Raw genomic sequence first — 19,331 nt, 5'->3', positions numbered from 1 at the left:
CAATTCTATCCTGTTCGTAATACTAGGCAGGCAGTTAATTCTAATAGCCAGGCCTTCTCCATCATAAGACTCAATACTACGCAGTACTCTAGAAGTTTTATTCCAGCTGTTACCGAGTTGTGGAATGATCTTCCTAATCGGGTTGTTGAATCAGTAGAACTTCAAAAGTTCAAAGTTGGAGCAAATGCTTTTTTGTTGACCAGGCGGACTTGAGTCTTTTTATAGTTTATATATGACATATTCGTTGTTGACGTTGTTAATAGTTTATATATGATATATCTCTTTTGACATTACTTTTTTTAGAATGATTTATTGTTAATTTGTTCTCTTCAGTTATTTATTTCCTTATTTCCTTTCCTCACTGGGCTATTTTTCCCTATTGGAGCCCCTGGGCTTATAGCATCTTGCTTTTCCAATTAGGGTTGTAGCTTGGATAGTAATAATAATAATAATAATAATAATGTGTTTGCATATGTGGCGGATCGCATACACTCTTCATCATCATCATCTCCGCATACGCCTGTTGACGCAAAGGGCCTCAGTTAGATTTTGCAAGTTGTCTCTTATCTCGAGCTTTTAATTCAGTACTTCTACATTCATCTCCTCCTACTTCACCCTTCATAGTACTCAGTCATGTAGGCCTGGGTCTTCCAACTCTTCGAGTGCCTTGTAGAGCCCAGCTAAATGTTGGATACACTAGTTTAACATAATTAACATGACATTATTAATTTTATTTGATTGTGTTTATGTTAATTATATACAATTATATACCAATACATGAATATTCTTCGTTACTATCATTGTAATCATGGAACCTACAACTGTCACAGTTTCTGATTCATGAATTATCTTTTCCCATCAATCCAAGATCTAAATATTTCTTTTAGTAATTCATTTGGTATTCGACCTTTAAGGTCTCCAGTGTACATAAAAGAATGATAACATTTGTATATTTCAGGTCCCTTCCCCTAAGCAAAATCCTCCCTTATCCTACTCGCAAAAATGAGATTAACTTGGCGGAATGAAATGACAGGAATCTTTGTGACAGGGATGGCGGATTTTGCTGTTCTCTTTCTATTACAAGGCTTGATCCTGTCTTCTCTGGGAGGGGGAATGGGCGGAGGGGAGGAAGGGAGGTAGGCTTCGCGTCATAAAGCAAAATCTTGCTTATTCCACGTTGTAAATAATAAATGTAACAAGTTTAGAGAGCGTGTGGCGCCTCACGTGGACGTTCTTTTCACCTTAAAGACGACCGGGGATTCTGGAGACAGTGTCTTTTTCTTCTTCTTTTGCCCTGAAGGTGAGAGGGGAGGAGGAAGACCTACTACTACTACTACTAATACTCCGGTGGTGCCGTTTCTCTCGTTTTATTTATGTATTTTAGTAGACGTCGCTAATGAGGTGTTTGAGAAGAGGGAGGAGACGCTGCCTTCCTAAGACGCTAGTCAGCTCTCATTAGTCTCTCTTTGTGGGGCTTTCACCTCCTGCTTGCTTGCTTGGTGAGGTGAAAGATGCTACACTTTCAATACTTTTACTGCTTGGTAAAATATTTACTGCTTGCAGTGTTTGATCTAAACTCCTTGGTTTGAATGGTTACCCTAGACGCGTTTAGAACCATGAATTAATGATTGCTTACGGCTGTTATTCAATTTTATTTGGTACGATTAAGTTGATGCATTCGCACAGGAGTAGTGTCATAACTACTTGTTCCTGGTTAAACTTATTAGTTTCTTTGGTCGCTGCAACCTCACCATCCTTGTGAGCTAAGGATGGGGCGTTTGTGGGAGCCTATACGTCTATCTGCCTGGCCCTCCTTGGTCCTAGCTTGGGTGGAGAGGGGGCTTGGGCGCTGATCATATGTATATATGGTCAGTTTCTAGGACATTGTCCTGCTTGATAGGGCAATGTTACTAACCCTTGCCTCTGCTATTCATGAGCGGCCTTTAAACCTTTAAAGGGTTTGCGTATCGCCATGATCACCAAAGCTGTACTAGTCAGGGCCATCGATAATAGGTTGGTTTGATTTGAGCCATCAGACGAAAATCTCCCACCATCATCAATCTGCACTGGCCAGCGTGCGGATGAAAACTGGCCCAACCCCATATATGAATTGAATTGGCCGATGCCTTTGTCCTGCAGTGGATTAGAAACGGCTGCATTTGTTATATACTTATAATATATATATATATATATATATATATATATATATATATATATATATATATATATATATATATATATGTATATATATATATATGTGTGTGTGTATATATATATATATATATATATATATATATATATATATATATATATATATATATATATATATATACATATTTATATATACATACACAAAAGCCCATGAAAATACCTTCAGCATCTCTTTAGTCTCATAAACAGGTAAGAAAAAAATCCAAAAGTTAGTCATTATTTTTATCATTATTCTTGTTTATTTATCTTTTTTTTTTTTTGTCATAGCGTGAAGGTTCCCTTCGAGAAGAAAATGGGTAAATTCATTTGCCCAGGAGACACGCTTCGAAGAAAGGAGATCTCTCTGGGATGTTTGGAAACTTTCTCGCTAAGTTTTCTTCGTCGGAGAGAAGTTATCATTGGTCATGGCTCCTCTTGTATGTTCTGGGTTCTTTGTTTACTCAGAGTTTTCCTTATAATTTCTTGAAGATTTATCTTTTTATTTGTTTAGGCATCCAAGCTTTTTAACTCGGCTTTGGTTGTTTTTCATTGTCTCGGTCATAATTATATCTTAATAATTTTCAATTAATTTTTCCGGACTCACGTTATTTTCATATTGATTTTTATCACTGGTATTTTTATTACAATGTTTTTCACTCCATCTTTTCTCTATCAGTTCTTTTTGCAACACAAATCAGATTATAATTAATATTATGACTACATGCCTACATGCTGTCCCTGTTAAAAAAAAAAAAAAAACAGTCAACAAGCCCAATGCCTCGAGCATTTTTTAAACTGTTTTTCTCTTGAAAAACATATAAAACTGATCAAATATCCAGTAAAATCATTTACGCGTTCTGTAACTCTTAAAAACTTCATTTAGTTTATTCACTTTTCTAGTGATACAATCTCATAGGAAACCAAACTATGTTTTTCTTATTAATTTCACCCATTGTTCTCTCCTTCATGAAGAGCATACCACAGTTTTGGATGTATTCAGTATGATATTTTTCAGTTTCCTTAGATATTCTGTATATGACCCAATAATTTAGTAACTTTGAATAATTCTATGATTTCGATTTCAAACACCGCCGTATTTCCTCTTACCCTTAGGGCTTATAGCATGCCTCCTTTTCCAACTAGGGTTGTAGCTTAGCTAAGTAGAAGTAGAAGAATCACAGGAAGCGATTCCTTTATTACGGCGTTTTTGCTGAATTATAAGATTTTATAATCTATCTTATTTTGTGATACTCCGTTACTCATATTTTAGAGGAATGCACCCCTAACGTTCACTTGATAGGAAAAAATTCTTGAAAATCAAATATTTCTAAATTTATTTATATTTTTTAGAAATATTTATTCTAAATTTATTCATTTTTTTTAAATCTATTTATTTTATTTTTTTTAAATCTATTTATTCTAAATTTATTTTTCTTAAAAATCTATTTATTCTAGATATATTTAAGCGACATTATTCATTTAGCCTCTGACTCCTCTTTTTGTATAATGCCAAAATTTAGAAGGAATTTCATAATTATTATTCCAATGCCGACGAGATTTTGTATTATAGAGTTTCACTCTGAGATTTTCGTAGTACAGTAATCAATTTATTTGCTCATATATTTATCTATATGATTAGCATATTTGTAACCCGGCATTCATTGTGTGAGATTATAAGAAATACAATTAATTATAGAGTGAAAAGAGGGTTACAAGCTAAAACTTTTTGAGAAAAGGCTTGGAACTATTGATAAAGGATGTGTCGTTCGGTTCATATTTCACTATTTTTGTTTATTCTCTGAATTTCTATTTATCCATTTATTGATAAAGATAAATCTTTTCTGAGTGGGAATACCTGAACGTGGTGAAAGGTTTTGTGTATCCCTATGATCAGCAAAGCTGTACTAGTCAGGGCCACCTATACTAGGTTGGTTTGCCGTGAGCGATCAGACTGAAGTCTTCCACTATCACCAATTCGAAGGTGGTCAGCGTGGTGATGAAAATTGGCTAAACCCCTGACATAAATAAGGACACATCTGAGGCCTTTGTTCTGCACTGGTCTAGAAGAAGCTGTATTTGTTGTTGATAAAGACAACATCAGTGATTGTCATCATGGATGATAAAAGAATAAAAATTAATAATTCTCAAAGTTTTTTTTTTAGTAAAATATGACGGTTAGATTGACAGAGGAGGTGAATTACAACATTAATGGAACATAGAAGGTACTTATGTTTCACTTGAGGTTTGCAAGAGAAAAAAGAGCTCCAGGAAAAGCAAAAGTTACAGTTCAGTGAGATGAGGCAATTTAAAGGTTTTTGAGATTTAAAGGCCACCCATGAATGGCAGAGGCTAGGGACAGTGACAATGCACTAGAGACTGAACTTATACCATATGATCAACGCCCAAGCCCCCTCTCTGCCAAAGCTAGGACCAGGCAATTACGTCTGATGACTCAGCAGGTAGATCCATAGGCTCCGAAACCCCCCATCCTTAGCTCACAAGGATGGTGAGGTTGCAGACACTAAAGGAACTAATTAGGTTGACCTGACTCGATCTCCAGTCCAGCAGAACGGCAGGCATTTATGCATCCAATAGAAACAAGGTGGATGCTGTCTGTCAAGATGAACTAAAAAGAGTTGAAACGACAAATGTGTACTTAAAAGATTGTACTAATTTAGATATAAAGATGAATCATAGCGTCTTGAACTGGTGGGGTCAAGTATAGAGAATGCAGCAGGGAGAATTCTTTGGAAGAAGGATACCTAGAAAGCGTGTGTTTCAACGTGATTTTTCGTAGTGCATTATTCCAGTTTTTTTTTTTATACCTCTTTATTACGCGAATATATTGGATTTAAGAAACAAATTAGTTTTTTCTTTGAATCAAGCATCGTGAAATTAGGTTCCTTATGTGCATCTGTTGTTTTAAGTTATTTAGAGTTTTTCCTGGGGTTAATCTCGCTATTTAAGCATTTAACCAATCTTATGACAGACTCGTTAGTGCCATTAGTGTCTGCAACCTTACCATCCTTGTGAGCTAAGGTTGGGGGGTTTGGGGGAACCTATAGGTCTATCTGTCGAATCATCAGCAGCCACTGCCTGGCCCTCCCTGGTCCTAGCTTGGGTGGAGAGAAAGCTTGGGCGCTGATCATATAATATATGGTCAGTCTCTAGGGCATTGTCCTGATTGCTAGAGCAATGTCACTGTCCCTTGCCTGTGCCATTCATGAGCGACCTTTAAACCTTTAATCGTTCGGTTATCGAAAAAAAATTTAAGTTTTTTATAAGAAGATAATCCTCAAATTATCTTGTTCCTTTGAATCGTTATCTTTCCACTTGACCGATAACACGAATTGTATTATCATCTCTTTGGAATTGGAAGTTTTTTTAACAATGACTGTTAAATAAGACCAGTTAAAACTGTATAAACTGTAACTGGACTTTGATCAACCGCCACTTTCATGGTCATTTGTGAAGGCCATGTGTAGGTAATTTTACCCATCAGTTTTTCAGCCTTTTTGCCTTTTCCATAATAGTTTCATATGAATTACTAATCTTACCTCGAAATTCAAAATGATTCTTAGCGTTCATAAAATTGATATTTTTTATAGTAGCTGAAACAAATCACATCTATAGAAATTTTCTCTATAAATAAGCTTGTTTGATGTCTATTTTCATGTATCTATAGATATATTTTACAACTTGTACCCCGGTGAAAATTGAAGTCATTTTCTTTTAGAATTTTTATCAACTTTGTCAGACTATTACATAAAAATTTGTGACTCTAGGGTATCCAAGTCTATGATATATTGAATGGGGATACCTTAACGTGGTGAAATGTTTTGCGTAATGCTATGATTAGCAAAGCTTTACTAGTCAGGGCCACCCATACTAGGTTGGCTTGCTGTGAACGATCATATGAATATCACCCACAATCACAAATGGAAACTGGCCAAACCAAAGACATGAATTGGCATGTCTGAGCCCTTTGTCCTGCATTGGACTAGAAATAGATGTATTTGTTGTTGATATATATACTGTATATATATATATATATATATATATATATATATATATATATATATATATATATATATATATATATATATATATATATAGCAACAGGGTCAAACTTTCACCGGATACTACTATTTTGGTGGTAATCAATTCGGATTGAGTGTAATCATTGTTATTATATTTTTTTTTTACACTAGATGCCTTTCCCCTTTATACAGGGTACCTCCGGTTTAAAAGATTAGGCTGCCAGCCCCTTGCATTAGCTGCGATGCACAATAGTAGAATCTTTCGTTATTCGGGGCAAGGTTGAAACAACTGAGCCACGAGGTCCATATTATTATTATTATTATTATTATTATTATCATTATTATGATTATAATTATTATTATTATGATTATTATTATTATTATTATTGTTATTATTGTCATTATTATTATTATTATTGTCATTATTATTATTATTATCATCATCATCATTATTATTACAAGCTAAGCTATAACCCTAGTTGGAAAAGCAAGATGCCATAAGCCCAAGTGCTCCAACAAGGAAATATAGCCCAGTGAGGAAAGGAAATAAGGAAATAAAACATTAATAAACAATCAAAAGGTAATATACCAAGAAAAGTAACAATATTAAATTAGATCTTTCATATATAAGCTATAAAAACTTCAAAAAAGTGTTATTATTACCTTTATTCCTCTGTTGTTGCTAATTGTTATTATTTGTTTTTCAATCACAGTCTACAGAGGCTTATAGTTTATAGTGTGGGGTTCCTGTTTACATCCAGCTTCCTTAGGAATCCATCACTTTCCTCACTACATGTGCTGTTTCAAGTAGCACGCTCTTCTGCACAAGTCCTGGAGCTATATCGGCTCCTACTATCTCAAGATTCCTTTTCAATGACTCAAGTATGGTCTCTAGTGCTCCTGTGATTTCTGGCACGACTTCTACTTGCATATTCCTTAACCTCCTTAATTCAGTTCGTAAGTCCTGGTACTTTTCTATTTTTCTCTCCCTTATCTCCAACTCTTAAGTCTCACGGTACTGCAACATCTATTATTATTGATATTTTTTTTGTCGTGTGACGTCTGGTTGATGTGCTTATATCACCCTGTCCGTCTTTATTTATTTATTATTATTATTATTATTATTATTATTATTATTAGCCAAGCTACAACCCTAGTTGGAAAAGCAAGATGCTATAAGCCCAAGGGCTCCAACAGGGAAAAATAGCCCAGTGAGGAAATGAAATAAGGAAATAAATAAACGATGAGAAGAAATTACAATATATCATTTTAAAAGCAATAACAGCGTGAAAACAGATATGTCCTATATAAACTATTAACAACGTCAAAAACAGATATGTCATATATAAACAATAAAAAGACTCATTATTATTATTATTATCATTATTATTATTATTATTATAAATACCAGCCAAGCTAAACCCTAGTAGGAAAAGCAAGACGCTTTAGCCCAAGAGTTTTAACAGAGGAAAATACCCCAGTGAGGAAAAGTACTAGGGAAATAAATAAACTACAATTGAAGTAATAGGTGATATTAAATTACTGGCTTGAATTTACCCAGTGATAAAAGTATGAAGGCAAATGTAGAACTTGAAAATGTAACAGGAGGCTGTGAAAACAATTATTATTATTATTATTATTATTATTATTATTATTTGCTAAGCTACAACCCTAGTTTGAAAAGCAGGATGCTATAAGCCCAGGGGCTCCAACAGGAAAAATAGCCCAGTGAGGAAAGGAAAAATAGAATATTTTAAGAAGAGTAACATCATTAAAATAAATATCTCTCATATAAACTATAGAAACTTTAACAAAACAAGAGGAAGAGAAATTAGATAGAATATTGTGTCCGAGCGTACCCTCAAGCAAGAGAACTCTAACCCAAGACAGTGGAAGACCATGGTACAGAGGCTATGGCACTACCCAAGACTAGAGAACACTGGTTTGATTTTGGAGTGTCCTCCTAGAAGAGCTGCTTACCATAGCTAAAGAGTATCTTCTACCCTTACCAAGAGGAAAGTGGCCACTGAACAATTACAGTACTTGGCCAAGACTGACTGTCATCTAAAGTGATTCTGCATTTTAAAGTACTTATAAAGTACTACTTCTTTGACTTTCCAAGTAATCGTATAAGTACAGTATAAAGTCTATCTCTTGCACGGACACCAAAGTAATGACAGAAAAGTTGCCTTATTAAAAATGTACAAAGGATATGGACTTGCTATAGCGTCTCTTTTTTTTTTTTTTTTTTTTTTTTTTTCCTGCAAATATCCGTCAATAGCCTTCAGCCTTTTCCGAGTCACGTTGCTTTTCATCGTAGTTGAAAGTCCCTCTGATCCTATGCGACTTTCGACGATTTTCATTAGAGTATCTTTTTCACCTTTTAGAGCTGCAGCTCTCATGCTTTTTTTCATTTGTATATTGGTTTAGTTATTTGTATTGCTGTTTCTTTCTGTCTCCTTTTTTTATTTATTGTTATTTGTTTAATTGTATTTTACTTCTAAATTGCAGATTTGTCATCATATAGCATTAATAATAATAATAATAATAATAATAATGATAACCATGGTTATTAATATTTAAAAAGCAGGCAAAACTAGGATAAAGCTTCACCATAATTCAATTAGTGATGTTGCGAAACTTTGAAATTAATTTTCACCTAACGCCTTACTTTTGATAACTTCCGTATTATTCAATTACGAGTGTACCGTTACATTAAGCACTCATATATAATAATACACTGCAGTGATCATTACTGGCATTACTTTATCGTATATATTTATTTTATATTCGAAAAATTCCCATAATACTGATAGCACCCTTTCATCTCCTTGTCGATTTAGCCAATCATTGTTGTGCTTGAGGGCATGAATGCGATTTTCACCAACACACGGGTTCGAGACACATCGAAGGAAAGAAATAAATCTACGTTTCATGACCTGTTCGAAAATTCAAGGATTTCAGTTGCATTTTTTTTTTTCTTTTTTTTTTTTTTTTTTTGTAAATATTGGGAAATCATGACTTCAACTGGACAGTTTGATGTATCATAACTAAAGAGCTTTTCATAATTGTATGTATTTTATTTCTTATCTGGAATTTTCCCATTTATATTTTTTTCTGAATTGCCTCATTCATAATTAATTTTCGTGCTGATTAATTATTATATATTAATTTAAGTGTCTGCTTAGCGTAGCAATTTACTTAAAGATTTAAAGGCCGCTCATGAATGGCAGAGGCAAGGGACAGTGACATTGCCCTATCAAGCGAGAAATTGCTCTAGAGACTGACCATATGATCAGCGCCCAAGTCCCCTATCTATCCAAGTTAGGACCTAGGAGGACCAGGCAATGGCTGCTGATGTCTCAGCTGATATACCTATAGGCTCTCCCAAATCCCCCATCCTAGCTCCAAAGGATCGTGAGGTTACAGCGACCAAAGAAACTATAGAATTTTAGCGAGACTAACCCCAGTCTGGCGTTTACCAGTCAGGGACATTACCACATCGGCCACCACAACCCCTCTAATTTTAAATGGAATACTTTATACTGCAATACTATGATCATCATGAAACTATTTTAAAAAATCCTTACATTATGCTCATCCTCTTCGGTGATTTTAATGATTTGCCAAACTTTTTGTTCTTTTTATCTGCATTAAAGTAAGAATTATTGGAATCTTCCAACTCCACTCACATACTTTTTCTTTGGGTAATTTTAATATGGCAATTTTGCCAAAATCATCATAACAGAATTAACTGTGTACTCCAGTGTCATTTATTTGTTATTCGTCATTAGTTCTAATCTCTTCATTAGTTCTAATCTCTTAATGATTCTAATTAACAAAATAGATTTGTTTACACCGTCTCTGTTCCAGTAATTTATAAATGTATTTAGAAATAATAGGCCATAGGTATTAAGAAAATGGACAAATATTTTAAAATAACTTTTATTTCATTAAAAAAAAATTGTTACCATGAGCCTCCTTGCCATATGATTATATGAATCCCGAAGCTCTCGGTACTGTTCACATAGATTTCAATTTCATCGTTGAACTTTCTTCTGTGCCGATCTCGAGTCCATTGTCATTCGTTAGGCGATTTCCAAAGTGGTCCTTCAAATCTGAAATCAGGTGAAGATCACACGGGGCCAGGTCTGAGGATTAGAATTGGTAATGCTTAAATCCAGTTTCGAACAGCTGACCTTAGCAGTCAGTCTCATGGCGTCAAGAGATTTCTCAAGGAACAATGGTGGTATTTTCAACTTCCCTTCACCTTTTTTTGTCTTGAATTAGAGGAACCAAACATCATGGCAAATTGGCATATCTGAAATGATAATTTTGCTATCCATTTAGCAGATGGGAAACTCTATCGTGGGAAATTGTTCATTTGGTCTGATCTTGCTCGCACCGGACTAGACTTATATTTCTTTGGTGTTAAAAAAAAATAGAAAAAAAACACGTTATTGTTTTGATTGTTGCTTGAACTCAGGGTCAAAATGGCAAAACTAAGCTTTAATTACAAAACGCTTCTTAAATATTTTTATGTCCTGTTTTATCCGCAACAGATTAATTTCCAAACATCCGATATGTTTCGAGTTTACTTCATGAATCAGCAAAACTCGTATTTTGTTCTAAATACCTCTGAGCCAAACTGATGACTCAAGTTCTCACTACTTAATAAATTAAGATTTCTCAATAACCTCAAAGCTATCTGTATTTGTTGATGCCACCAGCCTGCCATAAAACCAGAAAAATTAAATTTACAGTATTCAATAGGTAAAGGTGAAACCTAAATCCGTTTATGTTATTCGCAAAGGATTGTCTTTTCCTCGTTTCTTGTTATTGTTTAGTCTCAGTCTGTTGGTCTTTACATTTTATGAATGGATTCTTGAATCTGGGCTATGTAGCCTGGGTGGCCGGCCATTCGGCCATTTCTTGTTTGAGCGTTTACTCCTTTTCATTTATCTTGAAACTGGTATGCAAGACTGTAGTTTCACCAGATTACTTCAAGGTTCCAATTCCTTTTATGGCTCAAATCGGTTTGGTCGTTACCGCTTGCTAGCTAATTTCTTGGCAAGAAAAGAGGTCTGCGCCACTTCGCAGCCCACGAGTCATAAGGTAACCTTAAGCTCTTAGGAGTACACGATAAACAACTGTTAGCATATTAGTGCTTTTGGGTTAGATGACGTATGTGCTTAGTCACATTGTGTCGTCCAAGAGGCTCAATTTACCTTTCACAGATCAATGTAAAAAAGGAAAAAAAAACTGATCATGGCATGTTATATCTGCCATTGCAGGCTAACCAACCATATTAACTTGAAACTTTGGTCTATAAACTTTAAAGATGATCTTTAATAATACATTTAATCAAACTTCCATTTAGGAGTTTTACATTCTGATTCGTCCCCCACCCTTTTTTTTTTTACAGTAATTGTTAGTACTAGAGGTAGTGGCACTGAGTGGAGTGCCACAGCCGATGGATGTATAAGACATTTACAGTATCCCAATTCGTTATTACCAACGTGGGGTATTTAGTCACTATCGTAAGTTGAGAAAATGCAGTTCTGCATATTATACATTTGATGACTGTGTAAAATACTCGAAATGTTTCTTGAAGTCTATATCTGCTTCAATATCTACCGTTTCGTGTTCAATTTTTTTTATAGACACATCACTTTATAAAGTACAGTCTCAACACTGAATAAAAACTTATACCATGATCATTGAAAACGAATTAGACAATTAATAACTCGGGCCAAACTTAAATTACGAAGTGGTAATTTTGACAAATTTCTAGGGTTACTTAATTTCAACCATTTAAATTACTTTTCCATTAGTAATAGATTTTATTAGGATAATGTAGGTGGCTTTGAGACTAGTTTGAGTTTCTTACAAAAAGAATGTCGCCCTATAATTTCCAATTCCTATCCTGTTTCCTCTCATTTCATCCGCTATCTGTAGGCTATTCAGTACGGCCCAAGCAAAACCAAGGTTCGGCCTATCAACCACCTCTGTTTGCGTCATTTCCCCATATGTTCTATCAGATATATATTTAAAAAATCACGGGTTTATGAAACGGCTGGAAAATACAACGAAAAGCCAACTATTTTAAAAGTATCTATCGAGTATAAATTTATGTCTGTGTCGGTAATCGGCGATGCCCTCCCCTTAGGTCTAGGGTCTAGGTACCTGGCTTCTCGGAATCGATGTCACGCCACGTTGTTCATTCGGTCACATCCTGTAATGTACTTCACATTTCCATACGTGCATCACATAACTTTTAACGTTACTATTAAAGATTGAATAATAAATAATACACCACTGCTCTTGTAATTGGAAAATTCTTATCAAGCCATTAGATAAGTTTCCTACACGCAAGTTTTTACCGTTAAATGGGGACAAAAATTATCTCTACTGCCCAGCCATCTGTTTTATTGTAGATCTCAAGTTCACACGTAGTGTAAAAGTGATAATTTATTCACTCAAAAGTTGTGGGAGTAAGATAGACCTAATGCTTTTCCAAAATTTTGTTCATCGCATACTTCTTGTCATTTTCATTTTGTATAGAAGTATAACATCGCCTCCATCGATAGAGTTATCGGGAGGCTATTCATCACCCAGTTGCAACTGGGATAAGGTGGAAGTTAAATCCAAGGAAAGGAGGGCTAGTGGCTAAAGCCCTCAGGACGCTTCATTGATGCACGGACAGTAATAAACTATTTTAGTGGGGAAGCATGAAGATTAACATGTTCATAAGAACATGGGTTGTTAGCTATGAAATAAAAAAAAATGTAAGACATCAATATTTAATAAATAGTGGACTCTTTCAGTCGGTCTTGCAATGGTTAAATGTTGATATACATTGCACAAGATTTTAATCGGTATGGTATTTCGGTCCAGCCACCCGTTGGGATACTACCGCAAGAGAGTTATTGGGTCCTTTGACTGGCCAAACAGTACTACATTGAATCCCTCTCTCGTTACGGCTCATTTTGTCTTTGCCTACACATACACCGAATAGTCTGGCCTATTCTTTCCATATTCTCCTCATACACCTGACATCAATAAGATCACAGAACATTTCTTCTCTCCAGGAGTTAACTTCTGTACTGTAATTGTTCAGCGACTACTTTCCTCTTGGTAAGGGTAGAAGACACTCTTTAGCTATGGTAAGCAGCTCTCTTAGGAGGACTCCCAAATCAAACCATTGTCCTCTGGTCTTGGGTAGTGCCATAGCCTTTGTACCATGGCCTTCCACTGTCTCGGATTAGAGTTCTCTTGCTTGGGGTTACATTTGGGCACGCTTTTGTCGTTTTTCTTACTCTTGTTTTTTTTTAATTTTTTTAATTTTTTATTTTATCTAATTTAATTTGTTACTGTTCTTGAAATATATTTTCATTGTTTGTTCTTCTCTCTTAGTGTATTCATTTCCTTGTTTCCTTACCTCACTGGCCTATTTTTTCCTGCTGGAGCCCTTGGGTTTATAGCCCCTTGCTTTTCCCACTATCTCGTGATGATGATAAGAATAAATCAACACCCATAGCATTTAGCCGGTGGTAGAAAATTAGACTTAAAAGACCCAAGAATGTTAAGGGGAACAGCAACTCAGGTTCGGGCCTACACAAGATTTCTTGTTAGTTACTGTATGGTCGTGAGCACGAGCCAGAATGTGGAACTTTCAATTTTAAGAAATATCAGTTTTAAGGAGCAAGTTACAAGATTTTTTTTGAATGTCCATTTGAGCAAAATAATCCTTTTAAAATTAGAATGTTTACGTTAACCCTACATTTCCATTATTAATTGTATTTATATTCTCTTGTGATTCCATTGACTTTTCCAAATAAGACTACTCCTGTATGACATCGCCCTCAGATCTTGATAATTTAATTACCTTTTCCAGCATCCTGAAGTCGTGCCATATCAAAATCTCTTAAATTTCTTTTTCAGAGCCCAAGTTTGTTGTCTACTAATAGGTCATTTTATATCCCCATTGGTCTGGCAATTTCATATTTACTTCCCTTTACCTTACATTTTCTTACTGTTCTCATCTCTTCTATCTGCACCATTTCCTCTTGTAGTCTTGTTACACATTAACCCATACTTACTCCAAGTAGATTTTGTAATCCAGAACACCTCTCAAGACATAATGTTACATTTAGTAATCAGTAACTAGACATTTTTACTCCTTGGTCCACTGTAATCTTATGTTTTCTAAATAAATCGTCAAAACCGAAAATAAAAGAAATAAAAAAAAATTCTCATTTACTTAACAACTACTGTAAGTAGCGATTTTTTTCCGTCTCTTCTCAAAAAAAAAATGGTTTCTGTAATAGATTTATAAATGTGTTAAATGATAAGGTTTAGACCCACATTTGCTTCACTTCATATTCAAGAATAGATCAGTTAAAAAATCCTTAGTATTATATGAAAGACATTCAAACCTGCTTATACATACACATTTTCCATCCATACAGAGAGAGAGAGAGAGAGAGAGAGAGAGAGAGAGAGAGAGAGAGATAAAACCTGTTTCATTTGTCCTGAAATTCGTAGTACTCGCATTATGAAATTGAGAGAGAGAGAGAGAGAGAGAGAGAGAGAGAGAGAGAGAGAGAAATCCTGTTTCAATTACCCTAAATTCCGTAGTGCTTGCATTATGAGAGAGAGAGAGAGAGAGAGAGAGAGAGAGAGAGAGAGAGATCCTGTTTCAATTACCCTAAATTCCGTAGTGCTTGCATTATGAAATAGAGAGAGAGAGAGAGAGAGAGAGAGAGAGAGAGAGAGAGAGATAAAACCTGTTTCATTTGTCCTGAAATTCGTAGTACTCGCATTATGAAATTGAGAGAGAGAGAGAGAGAGAGAGAGAGAGAGAGAGAGAGAGACCTGTTTCATTTTTCCTAAAATCTGTTATTTCGCAATATGAGAGAGAGAGAGAGAGAGAGAGAGAGAGAGAGAGAGAACCTGTTTTATTTATCCTAAAATCCGTAGTACTTGCATTATGAGAGAGAGAGAGAGAGAGAGAGAGAGAGAGAGAGAGAGAGAGATAAAAACCTGTTTCATTTGTCCTAAAATCCGTAGTACTTGCATTCTGAAATTAATTTTCAATGTAAAATAAAAAATCATTTGTTTCAAAGTAAATACTAAAGTACAGCAAAGGAAGTACAGTACTACAATTTTGTCTATTAGTTCAGTACCATATGGCACAATACTGTAGCAGATATTGAAAACATATATAAATAGTATTGTATATGGCATAAAAGTGTACATCACTGAAAAATAGAAGGGGGAATCTTTTTTCTCTATTAAATAAATACTAATAAGAATTATTTAAGTACAATATCTAATTTGGGTCACTTTTATTTAAAAATAACGTTCTATAGCCATTTACTTAAAAATGGTTTGCATAGAAACCATTCCTCCCTGCATTTGATATCAATTTGCTCACTTTGTATAAAGATAAATCTCCTCATAGTTTCAATGATACTTTTAACCCTCCCGAAGAAATTAGCAAACTTAAAAGGTAAGAATAAAGTACCACACACACTGTACAAGCAAAGATATAACACGCGTACTGTGCTACCATACATACTATTACACGTACTTCAATACCCGTGATAAGCATACATTCTATACAGAGCAAGTTCAGTACACAGCCATGTTCCTTACACAGATACAAGTTATTTTTTAGCAGGATCATCTTTTCTTCTTGGCTATCATATAAAATCAGGGCTATTTATCACCTGGATCTAATGTAGGACAGGACTGGTTGGTCTGAAGATTCTAAATTGCCTAAGTGAAAACAAAAAGCCACAGATGGGGAAATTACATGCACTTTCCTATGTTAAATTTCTTCCAAAGTTCTAATAAAATATTTGAAGGAAAAATCCAATTTCTTTCTAAAGAAAAACAGTTACACAAGTTTGAAGCTAAAGGTATGCAAATGAATAGATAATGAGCAAACTTAGGACAATATTAAATAATACTCTGCACACAGAATGCCCGAAAAGGTAAACGACAGCCCTGGCACCTCACTAAAATCAAAATGTTACTACTGCATCAAATGTTAAAAAAATCATGCTAGTTCTAAGAGCTTCAAAACACTCTAGTAAAAGAAAAACAGAACTTGGTATGCATTTCCAAAACTTTTCTACTTTGTAAGATTCAGTTCATTTTCAAAAATACTTTTAAAATTGAATCTGTCATGGTTGATCATTCAAAAAAACATAAACCTGAGGAAATACTTTCCAGGTCAAATTACTTATGGTGACTTCCTTAGGATGAACATTTATGTATATAGGTCACTTTACTCTCATTTCCCAGAATTTTCAAGAATTTTTGTTTTGGGATACACCAACATTCCATTCCATCTCTTTGGATCATCCTTCAATTGGCTGCATCATAATTATTTTCCTCCCATAAATATCAATTATATCCCAGCACAAAAAGTTGCCATAAATATTAAATATATCCCAGTACAAACATACTTTGCCATTTTGTATACTGTATATTAAATATATTCCTGCTGTAACTTAAGCTTTTCAGCTTTTCCATAAGGTTTCAAAATGCTCTCGTCCATAATTTAAACCCACATTTTCAAAATGAAATTTACAAGGCATATAGAAATAATGCCTTCAACAGATCTACAATTATCAAATAAATACTGATGTTGAAAAGCTACAATACCCAATTCAGAGCTATGAAAAAATAACGCATGCATTTTATAAGTGGCATTTGGCAAAGTACTTAAATAATCCAGCACCATAGTCTTCATTGCTTTTTATTACCGTGAATATAAGTTTGTTCCCTAATCTTTCCACAATTCCTGTTTTTGAGGCAACATTTTGGCTGCTAGTTTATCAAATATTGCACCTGTACATCAGCAATATATATATAAAAAATCTTTGCACAATTAACTTCTAATGTACTGTACTGTATATACCAAAAAATTAAATTTCAGCAACCAAACCTGTTCCTTACTTCAAAAATTTTGGTGCACATTTAAATGTCAACCTCCAGACTGATAATTAAACTATGGTGAGAACATTTCTTTCAAACATGGACAAATCTTCAATTACTTTACTATTTTCTCTATCTTTACTATTTTGTTCTGATACAGAAATGTCCTTTTCTCTCTTTGGAGACTGATCCATTTCTAATATACCAATTCTTTCAGTCACCCCAATTTAGAATATCTGAAGAATTCCCAGTGATGGAAATTTTTCCCAGTAGTTAACTGGACCGATTTGGTTTTTTTGAAATACATTTTAACGGCAATATGTGACTGGTCCTGGCATGCATAATGGACAGCTGAGTCTAATATAAGAGGTGTGGGAGAGGGGGCTGAGAGGGAGGGGTGGGGGGGGGGGGGAGCTACCTGATCTCTAATGCACCGGCAGCATCATTAGCTTGCTAGTGCTTCTACCATTTCAAACAGTATTAGTATAAACCTGGTTCCTGCTACCCAATATTAGGCAATGTTGTTACTGGATATTACTATATTAATATTAAGAGCTTATTATGATGAATAAATTCACTATTGTCAATCAATATTTAGGCAATTGCATTTGAGATTAGTGTGACCTTTTACTGCCCGCAAATAGGGGGATCACATCATTGGTTTATGTACACATACCGTTAGCCAAATCCCAAAGCCAGTAGAGCTACACAGGCTAAAAAAGAGATAAAATGTAAAAGACAAGCAGTTACTCTCTACCATAGACATTTTATTACTAGATGTACAAACTACACTGTGCAATGCTCACAAATTCTCAGCTGCCCGCAAGCCTGCAGCCCGCAGCCAAACAAATATAAATAAACAAACAAAATAGAAACTTCTAGAGGGTGGAATATTCCAGTGGCATTCCACAATACGGGACAGAAACTAAAGTAATGCAAGTATCTCTCATTAACATCAAACACCCCAAAAAACACCATAATGATTAACCTAAGGAGCTAAATTTTACAATTTATCACTTAACACAATATATCAGATAGCTTTAATGGCTGTCTTCGCCTTTGTTAGCATAAAAAACAGAAGGGCTGGTTAACGAGAGTAACAGCTTACTTCCGTGGAAATGGGGCTGCGAGCTGCGGCGGCTGGCTGACTAAGGTCCTGTACAGAGGCGTCGGGCGAGCACTATGATGCTAGGTCGGCTACAATACCAAACCTACAGCTCAGTCACGACTACAGTACAGCTGTACCTACAATACCATTTCTATTTATTACACTGTCGCCTCATCCATGGTAAACCACCCTTCTGCACACAAACTGCCACTTAAATGGAATTACTAAAATTAAGCTGCAAAATACTACATATTACTATATGTGTGTGTGCAATGTGAGCATATACATGGAAGAGACTGGCAGCGAGTATCAAGTATCTGACCGCGGCTACAGGGGACACCAGGGGGTGCCTCCCCCCACCATCTGTGATCATGATCACAAACTAATGTGATCATGGAAAATATAACTCCTTTCTGACTCTAGAAACTGCATGCAAAATGTTTGCATAGAATGAAATAAGAAAAAAATCAAATATCTATGACACTACATACAGTAGTTTCACTAAACAGATGGTGGTGGGTGGGGCACTGTGGCCTCAGGAGGCAACAGCAGAGGTCAACCCTACATGTGGTTAACCCAACATAGGTCAACCCTATAGTCTGTGTTTATATCCCCATGTGTATGTTTGTGTTGGTTGTGTTTATCTCGGCATTAACACAAGACAGTCCCGTGTTTCTCATGTCCAATGTGTTTCTCAAGTAGAGCTTCCATCTAAACAAAACTGCATGTTTTCCCTTATCTAATATATGTATAAAAAAAACTGCTTAAGATATCCTCATAGGAATGATTTTGAGCAGTCTTACTTGAAATGCATCAAACATCCTTTAGTTTCAAATCTCAGGAAGCCCAACTTACAGGTTTACAAAGAAATCCAAAAAATTATAAAGACAATCTAGCACATTCAGTACATTACCACAGCAAAAAAGATAATGCTCCCAAAATTTTACGGACTCAAAGGGAGCTATAACATGCAAGGCCGGCCTGGCTGCACAGGGAGCAATTGTGATGTCATGATTGCATCACAGGGTATGGGCCACGTACCT

The 19,331-nt window shown here is 35.2% G+C and overlaps 1 protein-coding gene across 1 annotated transcript in view; it reads left to right on the top strand.

The window, feature by feature from the left end:
• Positions 1 to 19,331, top strand: part of LOC137644117 (normal mucosa of esophagus-specific gene 1 protein-like) — a 1,080,087-nt gene that overhangs the window by 495,575 nt on the left and 565,181 nt on the right. The window lies entirely within an intron of this gene.

The sequence above is a fragment of the Palaemon carinicauda genome, chromosome 7 (assembly GCF_036898095.1).
Source record: "Palaemon carinicauda isolate YSFRI2023 chromosome 7, ASM3689809v2, whole genome shotgun sequence".
Classification (NCBI taxonomy): domain Eukaryota; kingdom Metazoa; phylum Arthropoda; class Malacostraca; order Decapoda; family Palaemonidae; genus Palaemon; species Palaemon carinicauda.
This window is presented reverse-complemented; position numbering and strand designations above follow the sequence as displayed.